The sequence below is a fragment of the Bos grunniens genome, chromosome 21 (assembly GCF_055505025.1).
Source record: "Bos grunniens cultivar Pamir isolate PY7600 chromosome 21, Bosgru_T2T1.0, whole genome shotgun sequence".
In the NCBI taxonomy this organism is placed as follows: domain Eukaryota; kingdom Metazoa; phylum Chordata; class Mammalia; order Artiodactyla; family Bovidae; genus Bos; species Bos grunniens.
The window spans coordinates 31,422,284-31,441,458 of NC_141185.1; the positions used below are offsets into that span (position 1 = coordinate 31,422,284).

The following is a 19,175-nucleotide window of genomic DNA, read 5'->3' on the forward strand; positions in this document are numbered from 1 at the left end:
TTTTTGCATCATCTAGAGTTTGGAAACTGTTGACAGAAGTAGAGTTGGGAAAATAGAAATCAAATGTATCTTTATTACCAAAACTGCTTTTGGTATGAATGTTTTTGTTTTGACCACCACAGAGAATATCCATTGGCCTGGCAGGGGCGTGGTCTGGTTTGTGGAGTGTGGGTTTTTTAGGGAAGCTAACCAGGTGCAGGTGGAGTCCACGAGGTGTGCTCTGTGATTTCAGGTGTCCGTATGTAGGATGTGTGGGTCCTGATGGAGAAGAAGAGAATGGGCTGGGATGGCCTGAGGGCCAGGGGCAGCTCAGTGAACTGCCTGAGTTGTTGCAGCTGCAACCTCTCTTCTCAGAGGAAGCCTGGTCTCGTGGGATATCGTGAGATTTACCAAGGCTGGCAGGGGAATCCTGGAATGGAGACCTTTGGGTCCTGGGTGTTGGAGGTTGCTGTTCTGGACTTACTCCTGAAAGAGGAAATGAGCTCTGGCCCAAAAGCTATGCCGAGTTGAGATCCACTGAGGTCAGGAATCATGTTCACTGGTGGGTTTGCTGTCCTTTCTGCTCCACAACTTTAGACCTTAAGACAGCCATTGAAATGGAAAGATTGAGTGTGATAGCTTGTTGCTAGTGGAAGGTGAGTCAGCAAATCAAGGAGAACTCAGAGGGATCTTACCAACCAATCAGAAAACCACCGAGAAGTGAATTGAAGGTAAGTTCAACTGAGAATTGCTAAATTAAGTGGGATATGTACTATACGAGTAACGGTTTTCATCCATAAATGTTAGTTAACCATGTAGGAAAAGAAGGCTGTAATGTGTAGGAAACAGCCAGTAAGACAAAACAAGATATGAGTGAATTTTAGACTGTGTAGCTTAAAGCATCAAATATATGAAATTTCAAGGAGTGGTGGAATCAGTGATAAAGAGAATAATACCAGATTATAATAAAGATAAGTTAGTGACTGTCTACTCTATTAGATGATTTCCATAGCTTTTTTCTGTCATTAAAACAACAACACCTTCTTTCATTCTCATGACAGCAGAAAGGAGATTTTCTATTCCCATTTTTTTTTTTAGATGAAGAAACAGTACCAGAAATTGTAAGTGAATTGGGAGATAATATACAGTGGCAGATAAGATCTTATCTGTAGATTCAGACTGCCTGGATTCACAGCCCAGTTCAGTTCAGTTCAGTCTCTCAGTCGTGTCTGACTCTTTGCGACCCCATGCAGCACACCAGGCCTCCCTGTCCATCACCAACTCCCAGAGTTTACTCAAACTTAGGTCCATTGAGTCACTGCTGCCATCCAACCATCTCATCCTCTGTCATCCCCTTCTCTTTCTGCCATCAATCTTTCCCAGCATCAGGGTCTTTTCAAATGAGTCAGTTCTTCACATCAGGTGGCCAAAGTATTGGAGTTTCAGCTTCAGCATCAGTCCTTCCAATGAATATGCAGGACTGATTTCCTTTAAGATGGACTGATTGGATCTCCTTGCTGTCCAAGGGACTCTCAAGAGTCTTCTCCAACACCACAGTTCAAAAGCATCAGTTCTTCGGCTCTCAGCTTTCTTCACAGTCCAACTCTCACATCCATACATGACTAGTGGAAAAACCATAGCCTTGACTAGATGGACCTTTGTTGGCAAAGTAATATCTCTGCTTTTTAATATGCTGTCTGGGTTTGTCATACCTTTTCTTCTAAGGAGCAATTGTATTTTAATTTCATGGCTGCAGTCAACATCTGCAGTGATTTTGGAGCCCCAAAATGTCACATCCCAAGTTTGTTAAAAATATATTGAGTCACTTTGAGAAATTTAGTTCGCCTCTTTAAGCTGCAGTTTCCTTACTTGTGTTAACACACGTTTGAATGCTGACATGCAGTGTGGTGAAACAAATGGAAACATTGGGGTTTGGAGCAGAGTAAGGGTCATTGTAAGGCCATGCAGGTAGATGAGGTTGCTGCTGCTGCTGCTAAGTTGCTTCAGTCGTGTCCGACTCTGTGCGACCCCATAGACGGCAGCCCACCAGGCTCTGCCAGCCCTGGGATTCTCCAGGCAAGAACACTGGAGTGGGTTGCCATTTCCTTCTCCAATGCGTGAAAGTGAAAAGTGAAAGGGAAGTCACTCAGTCGCGACCCCATGGACTACAGCCCACCAAGCTCCTCCATCCATGGGATTTTCCAGGCAAGAGTACTGGAGTAGGGTGCCATTGCCTTCTCCCAGATGAGGCTGGTTATGCCCTAAAAAATCTTGAGCTTCCCGAAGGTGTTGGCTAAGCATTTTTGACAGCCAGGGGAGGGGAGGGATCACAGAGTAAGTGGTCAGATTTTGCACAATTCTCTGACTGGCTGATGATGAGGGAACAGGGTGAGGTCACAGGGGTTAACTTTATTCCTTCATAGACTCCAGGAGGCTTGGGGCTCTGTGCTCATGGTCACCAAGTAGTTAACATATTGCATTTGGTGGGGCGTTTGCATATTTGAAAAACTGCCCAGGAAAATTTGCACCGAGTACTATTATCGGGTACTTTAGTGAGCAGCTAAAGCACAGGATATGTGGGGAAGTTCTGTCCTGGGAAGGCCCATAGGGTCCTGCTTGGTTACATTTATGCAAGGGGGAAATCTATGTATTGTATATTGATACCTGGGGTGGAAAAAAGTAAATTATAAAAAAAATAACCTTTGGTTATAAGGGAGATCATAATCACAGTATCTGTCTTATTAGTTATGAGGGTTACTCTTAGCACAGGGTCTGGCAAATAGTAAATAGATATTATTATTATTATCGTTACTATCATATCAGAGCTCCATTCTGGGACTGTGTTAAGGCATGGATAGAAGCCAAAATTTGTATCTGTACAACTACCTAGCCCACATTGCTGTCATACACAGCTGCTTTAGTGTATACTACGGGGTAGATGATCAATAAATATTTTTTTGAGCTGGATTAAACTCAGGAGACACTGGGAACATAAGTTGAACATTCCATTGCAGCACCTTTCCATACATTGTGAACACAACTGAGGATGCCCTTCACATTAGGGTCTCTTGCTCTGATGGGCAGTAGCCCTTTCTGAGCTGCATTGTCTATTGCAAAATATATAACCTCATTTACGAGGGCAAAGAAGGCACAAAGGTATGATGTCTGATTCACAGCAATGTTTCCTTGAAATTTCTGAGACAGCTCTTGGCTCTTCTCATGTAGGGGATATCTCACACATTACAGGATGCTTCACTGTCTTAGCCTGTCATTTAAACACCAGGGACATGACCCTGTCAGTGTGACAAAAACACTCCCATACATTTTCAAATACACCCCAAAACAATGGCACTGACCCCAGAAGAGAATCTCTGGTCTAGACCAGTGACTCTCAACATTTTTGTTCATTGTTGTCCCTCTAAGCCGCCCTTCTAGACCATTTATGAAATTATTTTGATATCTTCTAAGAGTGACCAGTTTCCATTTATAATTTCAATCTGTATATGTCTTTATTATGAATCTCTTTTTGTGCTATCTTAAGTTTATACATTGAGACTATGCTTAAAGAAAAACAAAACTGAAACTTTGTGGCTTAAGACATAAAAATTTCTCTTTCACCTAGTCTGCCTTTATATGGGATGGCTCCCTTCTAAGGGCAGACTTAGAAATCTAGGCTGTTTAAATCTTGTGGCCTTGGCTTCTCAATAAGTAGACTCCACTACTGCAGCAGGTGAAGGGAGAGCAAAAGCTTTATATGTCGGCTTTTAAATGCTTCAGTCTAGGATGCGCACACATTAGTTAGATGGACAGTCTGTTGGCCAGAACTAGTGCAATGCCACCACCAAAGTACAGGGTGGGCACTGAAATGTGGGTGAGCATGTGAATAAACAATGTGTAGTAAATGCCTCTGTCATGCAAACAAATGAGCCTAAATAAAATAAAACTATTGATACAGATTATTATCAGCATACACTGTACAATATGGAGATGGATTATAGTCCTTCATTAATCGTGTTGAAAGAATCTGGCCCTTGTACTTGGTCATATTGAATGTTCTTTCAAGAATATCATCCCTTTATTTAGCTATTATTTCTTTCTTTTTTTTTAAACTTTTATTTATTTATTTTACTTTGGGGAGTTTTTTAAATTAATTTATTTATTTTACTTTACAATATTGTATTGGTTTTGCCATACATTGACTTGAATCTGCCATGAGTGTACATGTGTTCCCCATCCTGAACCCCCCTCCCAACCCCCTCCCCATCCCATCCCTGTGGGTATCCCAGTGCACCAGCCCCGAGTACCCTGTATCATGCATCAAACCTGGACTGGCGATTCATTTCACATATGATATTTTACATGTTTCAATGCCATTCTCCCATATCATTCCCACCCTCATCCTCTCCCACAGAGTCCAAAAGACTGTTCTATACATCTGTGTCTCTTTTGCTATCTCGCATACAGGGTTATTGTTACCTTCTTTCTAAATTCCATATATATGCATTAGTATACTGTATTGGTGTTTTTCTTTCTGGCTTACTTCACTCTGTATAATAGGCTCCAGTTTCATCCACCTCATTAGAACTGATTCAAATGTGTTCTTTTTAATGGCCGAGTAATATTCCACCATGTATACATACCACAGCTTTCTTATCCATTCATCTGCTGATGGACATCTAGGTTGCTTCCATGTCCTGGCTATTATAAACAGTGCTGCGATGAACATTGGGGTACACGTGTCTCTTTCCCTTCTGGTTTCCTCAGTGTGTATGCCCAGCAGTGGGATTGCTGGGTCATATGGCAGTTCTATTTCCAGTTTTTTAAGGAATCTCCACACTGTTCTCCATAGTATTATTTGTTTCTTTATAGGAAGTAACATGAGGAGAGTTATAATAATGAAAGTGGGGCCAGTGGGTAAGGAACACAAAACTAACTACTTAAGGGTGTCATAAATTTTATTGTGTGTTTACTTATAACCTTAGATTGTTGTTTTGTTGTTTAGTGTCTTGGTCATATCTAACTTTTTTGAGACCCTATGGACTGTAGCCTGCTAGGCTTTTTAGTCCATGGGCTTTCCCAGGCAAGAATACTGGAATGGGTTGCTATTTCCTTCTCTAGGGCATCTTCCAGACCCAGGGATCGAACCTGGGTCTCATGCATTGCAGGCAGATTCTTTACCATCTGAGCCACCAGGGAAGCCTGTAAGTTTAGATGCTTATTAGAAATATAATAATAAAACACTCTAATTCACACTCAATGTATTTAAATATTTATGTTCTGCTTTATTTTCTACAGGGGAAGACATTACATAATTTTAAAAAATTGCTATCTTATTTTATTTGTTGAATGTGTATTATTGATCAAAATAAAAATATAAAGTTTAAAGCAGTTAGATGAATTTGTTGAAAAATGCAATAAATAAAATGTTTCAAATATTTTTTTAATAAAACTAGACTTTTGAGTTAAGTCTTACAGATGATATTGAAAATAGTGATGATGATACTAATCATAATTAACACTTACTGAATATTTGTAACCTGCCAAACTGTTCCAAGCAGTTTATATGTATTTATATCTCTTAATTTTTACTAATCCCTCTGGGTAGGTTATTTAGTATTTTAAAGATAAGGACATTGAGGCACAGCCATGGTAAATGATTTGCCCAGGGAACAGTGCTTATGTTTATTTATGGAAGGGAATTAAAATTACCTGTCTACCTCTCCACTCTCCTTCTACTGATAAGGCCCCAACTTACTCAAGTTTCCAAAATAGAAATTCAGAGCAATGACATAAGTATCCTGACTCCTTGCTGTTCAGTTGCTAAGTCGTGTCCAGCTCTTCAAGACCCCATAGACTGCAGCACACCAGGCTACCCTGTCCTTCAGCAGCTCCCAGAGTTTGCTCAAATTCATGTCCATTGAATCAGTAGTGCTGTGTAACTATCTCATCCTCTGCTGCCCTCTTCTCCTTTTACCTTCAATCTTTCCCAGCATCAAGACCTGTTCCAATGAGATGCCTCTACACATCAGGTGGCCAAAGCATTGGAGCTTCAGATTCAGTCCTTCCAATGAATATTGAGGGTTGATTTCCTTTAGGACTGACTGGTTTGATCTCCTGGAACTCCAAGAGACTCTCAGGAGTTTTCTTCAGCATTCCATTTTGAATGTATCAATTCTTTGGTACTCAGCCTTCTTTATGGTCCAACTCTCACATCTGTACATGACTATTGGGAAAACCATAGCTTAAACTAGGTAGCCCTTTTCCCGCAAAGTTATGTCTCTGCTTTTTAATACACTGTCTAGGTTTGTCATAGCTTTCCTTCCAAGGAGCAAGCTTCTTTTAATTTCATGCCTGCAGTCACCATCCACAGTGATTTTGGAGCCCAAGGGGAAAAAAAATCTGTTACTGTTTCCACTTTTTCCCCTTCTATTTTGACATGAAGTGATGGGACTGGTTACCATGGTCTTAGTTTTTTTTATGTTGAGTTTCAAGCCAGCTTTTTCTCTCTCCTCTTTCACTCTTATCAAGAGTTACTTTTGGAACTCTTTGCTTTCTGACATTAGAGTGGTATCCTGACTCCTAGATCAGGTTAAAAAAAATCAAGCTTTATAACCAAATAGCTATTATTTAATCTGAAGAAAATGTTTAAATTGCCCTTTTAATTCTTTGAACAAAAATTTTTTTTTCTGAATTATAATACCGCTATGGAATAGGAATTAAGGTAAGGTGTTAGGCTTTCATGAGGTGTGAGCTCTACAGGCAAATTATCAGCCAAAAAAGATGCTAGCTCTAGTGTGATATTTCACTTTGCTATATTTAGAGGAATAAGAAATCCATAACTCATATAGACTCTTGTAAAGGCTTATATTTTTAAAAGATAAAAAAATGTCAAGCTTTAACTGGTTCTCTGTGAAAGTGCCTTGTATCATATCAGTTCAGTTCAGTTCAGTGTCTCAGTTGTGTCCGACTCCTTGCGACACCATGGACTGCGCACTCCAGGCCTCCTTGTCCATCACCAACTCCCAGAGTTTACTCAAACTCATGTCCATTGAGTTGCTGCTACCATCCAACCATCTCATCCTCTCTCGTTCCCTTCTCCTCTCGCCTGCAATCTTTCCCAGCATCAGAGTCTTTTCAAATGAGTCAGTTCTTCACATCAGGTGGCCAAAGTATTGGTGTTTCCGCTTCAGCATTAATCCTTCCAGTGAATATTCAGGACTGATTTCCTTTAGGGTGGACAGATTTCCTAGGGTGGACAGGAAGAGTGGATCTCCTTGCTGTCCAAGGGACTCTCAAGAATCTTCTCCAACACCACAGTTCAAAACCATCAATTCTTCGGTGCTCAGCTTTCTTTAAAGTCCAACTCTCATATCCATACATGACTACTGGAAAAACCATAGCTTGGACTAGACGGACCTTTGTTGGCAAAGTAATGTCTCTGCTTTTTAATATGCTGTCTAGGTTGGTCATACCTTTTATTCTAAGGAGCATTAAACTGTCTTTTAATTTCATGGCTGCAGTCACCATCTGCAGTGATTTTGGAGCCCAAAGTAAAGTCTGTCACTGTTTTCCCACCTATTTGCCATGAAGTGACGGGACCAGATACCTTGATCTTAGTTTTCTGAATGTTGAGTTTTAAGCCAACTTTTTCACTCTTCTCTTTCACTTTCATCAAGAGGCTCTTTAGTTCTTGTTCACTTTCTGCCAAAAGGGTGGTGTCATCTGCATATCTGCGGTTATTGTTATTTCTCCTGGCAATCTTGATTCCAGCTTGTGCTTCAATCAGTCCAGCATTTCTCATGATGTACTCTGCGTTCAGGTGAGAGGAGAAGGGAACGACAGAGGATGAGATGGTTGGAGGGCAGCAGCAACTCAATGGACATGAGTTTGAGTAAACTCTGGGAGTTGGTGATGGACAAGGAGGCCTGGAGTCCTGCAGTCCAAGTGCATAAGTTAAATAAGCAGGGTGACAGTATACCATCGTGACGTACTCCTTTTCCTATTTGGAACCAGTGTGTTGTTCCATGTCTAGTTCTAACTGTTGCTTCTTGCCTGCGTACAGATTTCTCAGGAGGAGGGTAAGGTGGTCTGGTAGTCCCATCTCTTGAAGAATTTTCCACAGTTTGTTGTGATCCACACAGTCAAATGCTTTGGCCTGGTCAATAAAGCAGACGTAGATGTTTTTCTGGAACTCTCTTGCTTTTTCCATGATCCAGCGGATGTTGGCAATTTGATCTCTGGTTCCTCTGGCTTTTCTAAATCCAGCTTGAACATCTGAAGTTCTCAGTTCACATACTGCTGAATCCTGGCTTGGAGAATTTTGAGTATTACTTTGTTAGCATGTGAGACAAGTGCAATTGTATGGTAGTTTGAGCCTTCTTTGGCATTGCCTTTCTTTGGGATTGGAATGAAAACTGACCTTTTCCAGTCCTGTGGCCAATGGTGAGTTTTCCAAATTTGCTGGCATATTGAGTGCAGCACTTTCACAGTGTCATCTTTAAGGATTTGAAATAGCTCAACTGGAATTTCATCACCTCCACTAGCTTTGTTTGTAGTGATGTTTCCTAAGGCCCACTTAACTTTGCATTCCAGGATGTCTGGCTCTAGGTGAATGATCACACCATCATGATTATCTGGGTCATGAAGATTTTTTTTGTATAGTTCTGTGTATAGTTGCCACCTCTTCTTAGTATCTTCTGCTTCTGTTAGGTCCATAGCATTTCTGTCCTTTATTGTGCCCATCTTTGCATGAAATGTTCTCTTGGTATTTCTAATTTTCTTGAAGAGATCTCTAGTCTTTCCCATTCTGTTGTTTTCCTCCATTTCTTTGCACTGATCACTGGGGAAGGCTTTCTTGTCCCTCCTTGCTATTGTTTGGAACTCTGCATTCAAATGGGTACATCTTTCCTTTTCTCCTTTGCCTTTCACTTCTCTTCTTTTCATAGCTGTTTGTAAGGTCTCCTCAGACAACCATTTAGCCTTTTTGTATTTCTTTTTTTGGGGATGGTCTTGATCACTGCCTCATGTACAATGTCAAGAACCTCCGTTCATAGTTCTTTAGGACTCTGTGTATCAAATCTAATCCCTTGAATCTATTTGTCATTTCCACTGTATAGTTATAAGGGATTTGATTTAGGTCATACCTGAATGGTCTAGTGGTTTTCCCTACTTTCTTCAATTTAAGTCTGAATTTGGCAATAAGGAGTTCATGATCTGAGCCACAGTCAGCTCCTGGTCTTGTTTTAGCTGACTATATAGAGCTTCTTCATCTTTGGCTGCAAAGAATATAATCAGTCTGATTTCAGTATTGACCATCTGGTGATGTCCATGTGAAGGGTCTTCTCTTGTGTTGTTGGAAGAGGGTGTTTGCTATGACCAGTGCATTCTCTTGGCAAAACTCTATTAACCTTTGCCCTGCTTCATTCTGTACTCCAAGGCCAAATTTGCCTGTTACTCCAGATATTTCTTGACTTTCTACTTTTGCATTCCAGTCCCCTATAATGAAAAGGACATCTTTTTTTAGGTGTTAGTTCTAAAAGGTCTTGTAGGTCTTTATAGAACCATTCAACTTCAGCTTCCTCAGCATTATTGGTGGGGGCATAGACTCAGATTACTGTGATATTGAATAGTTTGCCTCAGAAATGAACAGAAATCGTTCTGTCATTTTTGAGATTGCATCTGAGTACTGCATTTTGGATTCTTTTTTTGACTTGATGGCTACTCTGTTTCTTTTAAAGGATTCTTGCCCACAGTGGTACATATGGTGGTCATCTGAGTTAGATTCACCCATTCCACCTCATTTTAGTTAGCTGATTCCTAAAAGGTCTACATTCACCCTTGCCATCTCCTGTTTGACCATTTCCAATTTGCCTTGATTCCTGGACCTCACATTCTAGGTTCCTATGCAATATTGTTCTTTACAGCATTGTACTTTACTTCCATCAGCAGTCACATCCACGACTGGGTGTTGTTTTTACTTTGGCTCCATCTCCTCATTCTTTCTGAATGAATTTATTGAATATTCAATCACTCAGCCATATTCCTTACAGCAATACTTTGGAAATGTATTAGTTTCTACTATTAGTTGGTAATTTGGATGGGTACACTAAATAATTATGTTTTATAGCCCCATTTGTATTGATATTATTCCCCCGCTTTTTTAACAGTTACTTATTTTACAAATTAGGAATATATAGTGTAAAATATAACTCACACTTTTGTATTATCAATAAAGATTAACAAGATTAATATTTCCCATTTTTTTTCAAAATCATAACCTTTACTGAGAGATATGAAGTCACCTTTCTACTCCTTCCCAGCACTATATTCTCATTTCCTCTCCAGAGTCAACCTCTATTTTGAATTTGGAATGTGTTTCCAAATTCTTTCATTTTCTCATATTAAATCTTAACTTCTTATGTTTATGCATGAATAATTTAAAAATTATATACATGGTAACATACTACATGTTGATATGTTGAAAATCTATTTGTTTTCATACCTTTCGATATAGTGCCTACATTTTAATTGACCTTTCCTTGAATATATCTCTTTGGAACAAATGGAATTACTGGGTTGTATAATTGTGCTTTTAAAAACTTCATTAGGTAATACTGAATTGTTCTCCAAAGTGGCAGTAGTAATTTATTCTCCCACTAGCATATAGAGAGTTCCTGTGATTTCCAACATATTTGGCAATATTTTGTTAGTAATACACTTTAAAAATTGCATTTCCCCCCCAACTTTTAACTGTTTTCAATTTTTTAATTGATTTATTATATTCAGTTAAAAATCTTTTTCTTGACAACCATATAAATTTGTCTGTTTTTTACCAGGCAACATTTTTATTATGGTAAATGCATGGCAGATATGTTTAAGAAAACTATTCTTAAACATGTTATCCTCTCAAGTTATATAATTAAATTTGATAAATATTTTATAGATAAAATTACCATATCTATTTAAGATTGTGCTGTGCTTAGTCACTCAGTTGTGTCCGACTCTTTGCGACCCTATGGACTATAGACAGCCAGGCTCCTCTGTCCATGGGATTCTCCAGGCAAGAATACTGGAGTGGGTTGCCATGCCCTCCTCAGGGGATCTTTTCAATCAAGGGATTGAACTCAGGTCTCCTGCATTGCAGGCAGATTTTTACCTGAGCCACCAGGGAAGCCCTATTTGAGATTAATTTATTTCAATTCAGTGACCTACATTAAGTCCAAGCTATAGTCTAAATAAATTATATTCTTGCATATTATAAATGAACTTGTTTATTGTGCATATTATCTATAAAATCAATCCATCTATCCATAATTTATAATGAATAATATAGGCAGGTTCAACTTCCAGAATGTTTATTTTGTGTTACTTGTATACTTTGCTTCCTATTGCTGTCCTTCACATTATTACAGTTTGCCCTGAAGATAAATTCACAGCTTGAACTTTTCATTTAGTTAATTGGTACTTGTTTTTGCCACTGAGTTGTTCTCATTCAACTGGGTAATGAAACTGAAAATTGCTTCCTTGCAGAATCTCATTTAATGAAGACAAACCATAAACATGTCAGTACTTTGCTTAAAACTGATATGGAGATAAGATAGCCCTTGACCTTAGATCAAAAAGTCAGGCCTGAGAGTGAACATTTTGCTATGGCAACATGAGGAGGTCAGCAAATTCTTTCCTTAAGAAGCAACTAAAAAGTCAACTAGACATTTTGTCAAAAACAACCATTTCAGGGCTCTGGAAATCTACCAAAGGTGTGCAACAGTGAGAAGTGTTAATTCATGAAAAATGACTGAACTTCAGGAGAGTTCAGTAGGAAGTAGTGACATTCTTGCCTGGGGCTATTCCCCTTGCTTCCCAGTTGGATAATGCAATTATTGTACCAGGGTGGGGCAGGCTAGGAAAACCAGAAACTTCACTTTTGGATGGGTCTTTTTTGATTTGGAATGGAAGGTGAAAAACCTGTACTCAGCAGTGTTGTCAGTAAAAGTAGTGAACTTGATAGCAAGTCACTGGGCCAGCAGCTTGGCTCGACTGAGGTTGTCATTCTGGTTTTAGCAAGAGGCTACCATGACCTAGACAAAATTCTAATGAGAGTATCCAAGAAATGAGGTAGAGGAGGGTTTGATAACTTTCCTCATATCCCTGGCTAACTGGAAGTCTGCATAAATGTTCATGAAAGACTGAACAGAATCCAGACTTTTTATATGTTCATCCACAGATGACAATCAAGATAGTCTGATGTTAGGAAAACCTGGAGCACACCTGAAAACTACTGAACTTTTAATATGCTCCCCAACTTGCACACAGACCCTTGGGCAGAGGTTGAAAGTATTTCTTGGATTAAAGTGTTTGAGTACAACCTATAACCAATATCTGGTTGGTCACAATCTATGTAGATACAAGGCCAATCCCTAGCAAGCCAACCTTAAAAATTAAAACAAGAATTTGAAAATCTCCCTAAGTTTAGACATCAGCAGTGGCATACCACAACTGAGACATATTCAACAGATTTAGTTTAGGCAAGTTACTAAAGCAAAGGATCTTTGAATCATGATAGACCTTGAGCTTACCTGGTATTTTTTTCAGAAAAAAATCAATCCTTGCTAGAATTAGTGAGAAAAATGATAATGCTTTTCCTAATAGACCAATCAGAAGGTGCTGGACTTTTATTCCATTTGAGTAGTAAACTATAAATTCCTATAAAACCCAAAAGATTAATATGGAGACAGATGGAGAACCATTACCATTGCTTTTAGCTACAGAAAGTACTCAATGTGGGGCTTCCCTGGTGGCTCAGCAGTAAAGAATCCACCTGCCAGTATAGGAGACGTGGGTTTGATCCCTGGGTGGGGAAGATCCCCTGGAGAAGGAAATGGCAATGTATTCCAGTATTCGTGCCTGAAAAATCACATGGACAGAGGAGTCTGGTGTGTTACAGTCCATGAGGTCTCAGGAGTTGGGCATGACTTAGCCATTCAACAACAATTACTCAGTGTACAAATTTAGTAGTTAAATTATATTCTTTTCTGCTTCTATATATAAGTGCCATTTGTCATAAGCAGTCATACTGACAATCTGCAAAATTGATTAGAAAGTCACTGGGCTGGCAAATAAGAGTACATGCTTTAGCCTAGATATATCAGTACATGGGCAAAATAGTGCATTGCTAAAGCTTCAGTACTTTGACCACCTCATGCAAAGAGTTGACTCATTGGAAAAGACTCTGATGCTGGGAGGGATTTGAGGCAGGAGGAAAAGGGGACGACAGAGCATGAGATGGCTGGATGGCATCACCGACTCAATGGACGTGAGTTTGAGTGAACTCTGGGAGATGGTGATGGACAGGGAGGCCTGGTGTGCTGCGATTCATGGGGTTGCAAAGAGTCGGACACAACTGAGCGACTGAACTGAAATGAACTGAAGCTTCAGTTCTATATTACAGGGGTAAAAACTGTTACCTATGACCAACTGAAAATAAACAATTTTAAAAACAGCTAGAATGGACTTCCCTGGTGGTGCAGTGAATAAGAATCCATCTGCTAATGCAGGGGATATAGGTTCGATTTCTGGTCCCGGAAGATTCCACATGCCATGGAGCATGTACCACACAGGCACCACAACTACTGAGTCCATGCTCTAAAGCCTGTGACTTGCAACTACTGAAGCCCTTATGCCTAGAGCCTGGGCTCTGCAACAAGAGAAGCCACCAGCAACGAGATGAGCCCATGCACTGCAATGAACAGTAGACCTGCTCACTGCAACTAGAGAAAGCCCTCTCAAAGCAACAAAGACCAAGTGCAGCCAAAAAAATAATTTCTTAAAGTGTTTTAAAAACAGCCAGAATAGAAACAAAACATATCAAAATCCTGATGCCCAGACTTGTAAGGTGTACATGTACTAACAAGATGCTATAGACTGCACATTTGCGTCCTCCCAAAATTTATTTGTTAAATCCTAACACTCAATGTGATATTTGAGTTGGAGCCTTTGGGAATTGATTAGATCATGAGAGTAGAGCCCTCATGAATAGGATCAGTGCCTTTATTAAAAAAAAAAAAAATCCCATAGCGCTCCTTTTTGTTCCTTCTACCATGTGAGGACACAGTAAGAAGATGGCTATCTATGAACCAGGAAGTGAGTTCTTACACTGAATTGATCTTGATTTTGGACTTCTCAGCCTCCAGAATTATGTTAAATAAATTTCTGCTTATAAGCTGCCCAGTCTATGATATTCTGTTATAGCAGTCCATATAGTCCACATGGACTAAGATGCAAGGTACATAGGAAATTTGAAGATTTTGACTAATTTAAAAGAAATACTTAGATATAGGAGATATAGTACAATTTTATTATATGTGATACCATTTGTGATAGGCAGAATTCTAGATGGCCTTTAAGATCTGACCCCTGGTAAACACACACCTTATCCCAATTATTCAATCCAACAGTAATCTAGGTGCTGCTGTAAAGGAATATTGCAGATACAGTTAATGCCCCAAATCAGCTGACCCTGAGATTGAGAGATAATCCAGGTGGGACAACTTTAATCAAACAAACTTTAAAGCAAAGATTTTTCTCTGGCTGGTCACAGAAAAGGAAATGAGAGATATCAGATATCAAGCAGACTTGCTGTTTCTGATTGAAGATGAAGAAGACTGCGTGGCAAGGAATGTGGGCAACCTCTAGGAGCTAAGAGTGGTCCTGGCTGATCAGAAGCAAGGAATAGGACTTCCATAGGAGGACTTCCAAATAGGAGGAATTTTGCCTCCTCCAAGGATAAACTGGCTTTTCCCCAGATCTCCCATACAAGAACTCAGCTTGGCTTATATCTTGATATTCTGAGGAGAGAGCCCAGTCAGGCTAAGCTGGACTCCTGACCTACAAAAAGTAAGTTAGTAAATGGGTGCTGTTATAAGCCTCTAAGTTTGTGATAATTTTTTACATGGCAATAATAACTAACACTTCATTTAATTGGAAATAACAGTTACCATTTTATTTCCCTTTTTAAGGTCCAGGTCTGAAATGATTTCATGATATTTATTAGCCTTTATGAAATTTAAATTAAAATATTCTGTACTATAGTTCACTAATGGAGGGCAAATGGGGATATATAAACACATTTTATATCTCAACATTTCCTTCAGGGCAGTACACTGGCATTTTGTTCCCTTGGGAAATCTATTTTAATGAAGTAACCTTGGTACTAATCCTGAAATATTTATGTTTCAGTCAAAGCTTAATCTATAGACTCAAAAATATTTGATTGCTTATTCATTTGAGAAGGATTATAGCTATTTGAACAGGAAATACTCCCTATGTGCTCTAAATAGAATTGTAAGACCTGCACTATTTTCATGGATGACAACATCAATCTGATTAACTACTGCAACTTACCCTGGGTGTGTGACACTGATTATTCATCCAGGGTCTGTGTTGGTGACATTGACAGCCCTTACTCATGATGACTGATATGAGTCATGACACTGTGACTGATGGAGAGCACTGCCAGAAAGTTTCTCCATGGATCCATAAAGCCTGTAGTTACTGCCAAACACGTTTTTGATTTAAATTTGGAGGTGACTCATTTGAATTAGTGCATGACTACCAATGACTCTCAGGGAAGAGCATGGAAAAGTACAGGACTGTCTATAATCTAATTTAGCCTCAATCAAAGCAACAGTTCTCGTTTAGTCTCAATTAAGGAACTCTCCAATGGTTAGCACTCATTTCCAGGACCATGAAGTTTTGGTTTCCTAGGCTGATTTTTGTAGCAAATTGCTTTGTGACCTTGAACAAGTTAAGTATCTTTTCTTCTTTTAAAATAGTAACAAAATTGAAATATCTGAAGCTCTCTCATGAAGTGTTCTGGGAATTCATTTTTTAAACAGCAGTGAGAGACTCAGAGGGATGAGATGGAAAGCCAAATCATCACAAATAATAAAATTAATAGCTCACCAAATGTTTGTTACTTTTCATGTTAAATCAGTACTTAAAAATAACATTCTTGGCAATAAATGGTGACGGTATCTCTCACAGTGACTGGAAAGAAGGTACTAAAATATCAAGAGAGTTAGCCTGACAGGAATTTCATAATCCATTTAAAATTTTTTAAAACTTTTGTTATAAAAATTTTCAAGTGTAACATTGTCAAGTAGAGGAATAGTATAATGAACTGCAAGCACTCTTAAACCTTAGAAACTCTTCAAGTTTCAATAATTATCAGCTCATTTCAGATCTTGTTGGGAGTATATAATCATCTCAGATTATTTTGAAGAAATTCCTACATGATATCAATTTATCTCAGAGTCCAGCTTGTTAGATAAGATACAGTAAATTCAAATGTGTTTCCAAATGGGTTTCAATATAAAAAAATTATTGCACTCATTAATCATTACTCACTTGAACCAATAAAAATCAATAAAAATAAAAATTCATTAAAAAAAAGTACAGAACCAAGAGATTCTTTTGAAATGTAGAAAATAAGTAGGCAGTACTAAAGATTTATTTATCATGTCATAGTGTAGAAACCACTACTATTCAAGGGAAACCACTAAAAAACCAAATAAACTTAAAAAATTTTTTAAATTGAAGGATAATCGCTTTTCAACACTGTGTTTGTTTCTGCCATACATCAAAATGAATCAGGCATATGTCCCCTCCCTCGTGGCCCTCCCTCCCACCTCCCACTCCATCCCACACGTCTAGGTTTTCACAGAGCACCAGTTTGAGCTCCCTGAGTCATACAGCAAATTCCTACTGGCTATACACCAAACAAAATTTTCAAGGCAAGAAGTAACATCTATTCCAACTATTGCAAGAAAAAATACAATGCTTTTAGTAAATTTTAACTAATGAGACTTTGCTTTGAATTTTAGCATTTGCTTCTTAGATCATACACTTATTTGCTTGCTTACAAACATCCCTGACTTATTTTTATCCACTCTAACTACATAACTTTTAGAATCATGTGGTTCCAAGTTAAATTAAATTCATCCCATATATGTGGACAATAGGAGCTACATACTTTCTATGTTGCATTGCTGTGTTTTCACAGCACATTTTAGCCTGACTTCTCTATCATTAATAAAACATATTTCAGAGTGGTTTCAATGTTAAAAAATTGTTACTAAAATTTTATGTACTTAAATATACTCTTCCTATCTTTATGACAGTTTAAATATTCCTTTTACAAATGAGCACCTTACTAAGATTTCCAAAATATGAACTCAAATCAAAGTCTTAGGAAATAGTTAGGACTTTTATGATGAAGAAGTCTAGTGTACAGGAGATTGCTGGCTCATGGACAAAGTGCCAAAATAGCATTTAAACTAGAAGATAGATCATGGTCAATATTGGGCTAGTTAAATGACATGAAACTGAAATCAAATCCACGTAGGTACAGAAATGAAACTTTCTTTACTCTTCTATAGAAATTTCACTTACTGAATGGAAGGAAATTAGAGTAATTGACCTGCTGTTTGTCCTGCTTGAGTGCAGAGAGGGAGACCCTTTAGGAAAGAGAAAAGCATCAGGTGACCTGATGTAATTTCAGTTGAAATTCTGAAAAATATACTAATGTATTTTTATCTCTGAAATGCTCTTAGCAGAATGTCCCTCACTAAGGATTAACTATCTAAGTAGAACCCAAGGGCTAAGACACGGCTTCCTGGAGAATGTTACCACAAAGGCTTTTCAATACTCTGAAGTGTAGAATGAACTTGTTTTATAATCTAAACATGTTCTTCAATGAAGAACTCCCCAAATCTCATCTATTCTGGGCCAGTGACACATGTCCTAGATGGGGATGGAAAGACATAGGGAACTGCCTTTGATAATTTAGATTTCTGTTTGCTTTAACTGAACCTCATTTAAAACTTTTTTACTTTTGTTGTTATGGTTGACCTAGTCGTAAAGAAGCCCACCTGCCAATGCAGGAGACATAAGACACTTGGGTTCAATCTGTGAGTCAGAAAGATCCCCTGGAGAAGGAAATAGCAACCACTCCAGTATTCTGGCCTGAGGAGTCCCCCAGACAGAGGAGCCTGATGGGCTATAGTCCATGGGGTCGCAAAGAGTCAAATACAACTGAATGACTGAGCACACAATTTTTTAATGCACGTATGGTTGATTTACCATTTTTTAATTTAAGTATGGTTTATATTAGTTTTAGGTATACAAAATAGTGGTTCAGTCCTTTTGCAGATTATACTCCATTACAGGTTATTGCAAAGTAGTGGATATAATTTCTTGTGCTACAGTATACTATCGTTGTTTATGTAGTTTATATTCAGTAGTTTATATCTGTCGGGCCTCCAACAGATTTGGCCCTTCCTGCCCCCTTTCCCCTTTGGTAACCGCACATTTTGTTTTCTGTTTGTGTGTCTTTCTGTTTTGCATGTACACTCATTTGTATTATTTTTTAGATTCTGCATAAGTGACGTCTCTAGGCATAATATTCTCTAGGTCCCTTCATATTGCTGCAAAGGGCAGTACTTCTTTCCTTTCTTTGGTTGAGTTGTATTCCAGTGTGTGTGTCTGTGTGTTTGTGTGTTTGTGTTTACACACTCCACATCCTCTTAATCTATTGGTCTGTTGATGGGCACTTGGGTTGCTGTTGAGTCTTGGCTATGGTAAATAGTGCAGCTACGAATTTGGTGTACATCTTGTCAAGGGCTTCCCAGGTGGCTCAGTGGTAAAGAATTCACCTGCCAGTGTAGGAGATACAGTCGATGCAGGTTCGATCTCCGGGTAGGGAGGATTCACTGGAGGAGGAAATGGCAACCTACTCCAGTATTCTTGCCTGGAAAATCCCACGGACAGAGGAGCCTGGCAGGCTCCAGTCAATAGAGTCACAAGAATCAGATGGGACTGAGCATGAATTCATGCGCAGACCTTTTCAAATTAGAGTTTTTGTTTTTTTCTAGATATACACCCAGGAGTGGGATTGCTGGATCATATGGTAGTTCTATTTTTAAGTTTTTGAGGAATTTCTATATTGTTTTCCACAGTGGGTGTACCAATTTATATTCCCACCAACAGTGTACAAGCGTTCCCTTTTCTCCATATCCTCTCCAAAATTTATTTGTAGGCATATAAATGATAGCCATTCTCATATGTATGAGGCATTATCTCATTGTTTTGATTTTAATTTCTTTAATAACTAATGTGTGCGTCCTAAGTCACTTCAGTCA

At 38.7% G+C, this 19,175-nt stretch overlaps 1 long non-coding RNA gene across 1 annotated transcript in view; it reads left to right on the forward strand.

Annotated features, from left to right (window-relative positions):
- Positions 1 to 250: 250 nt before the first annotated feature.
- The window catches only part of LOC147349334 (uncharacterized), an 82,092-nt gene continuing 63,167 nt past the window's right edge, over positions 251 to 19,175 (forward strand). Inside the window, exon 1 of the long non-coding RNA XR_015150359.1 lies at positions 251 to 710. This is a non-coding gene — a long non-coding RNA (uncharacterized LOC147349334). The remainder of the gene's footprint in view (positions 711 to 19,175) is intronic.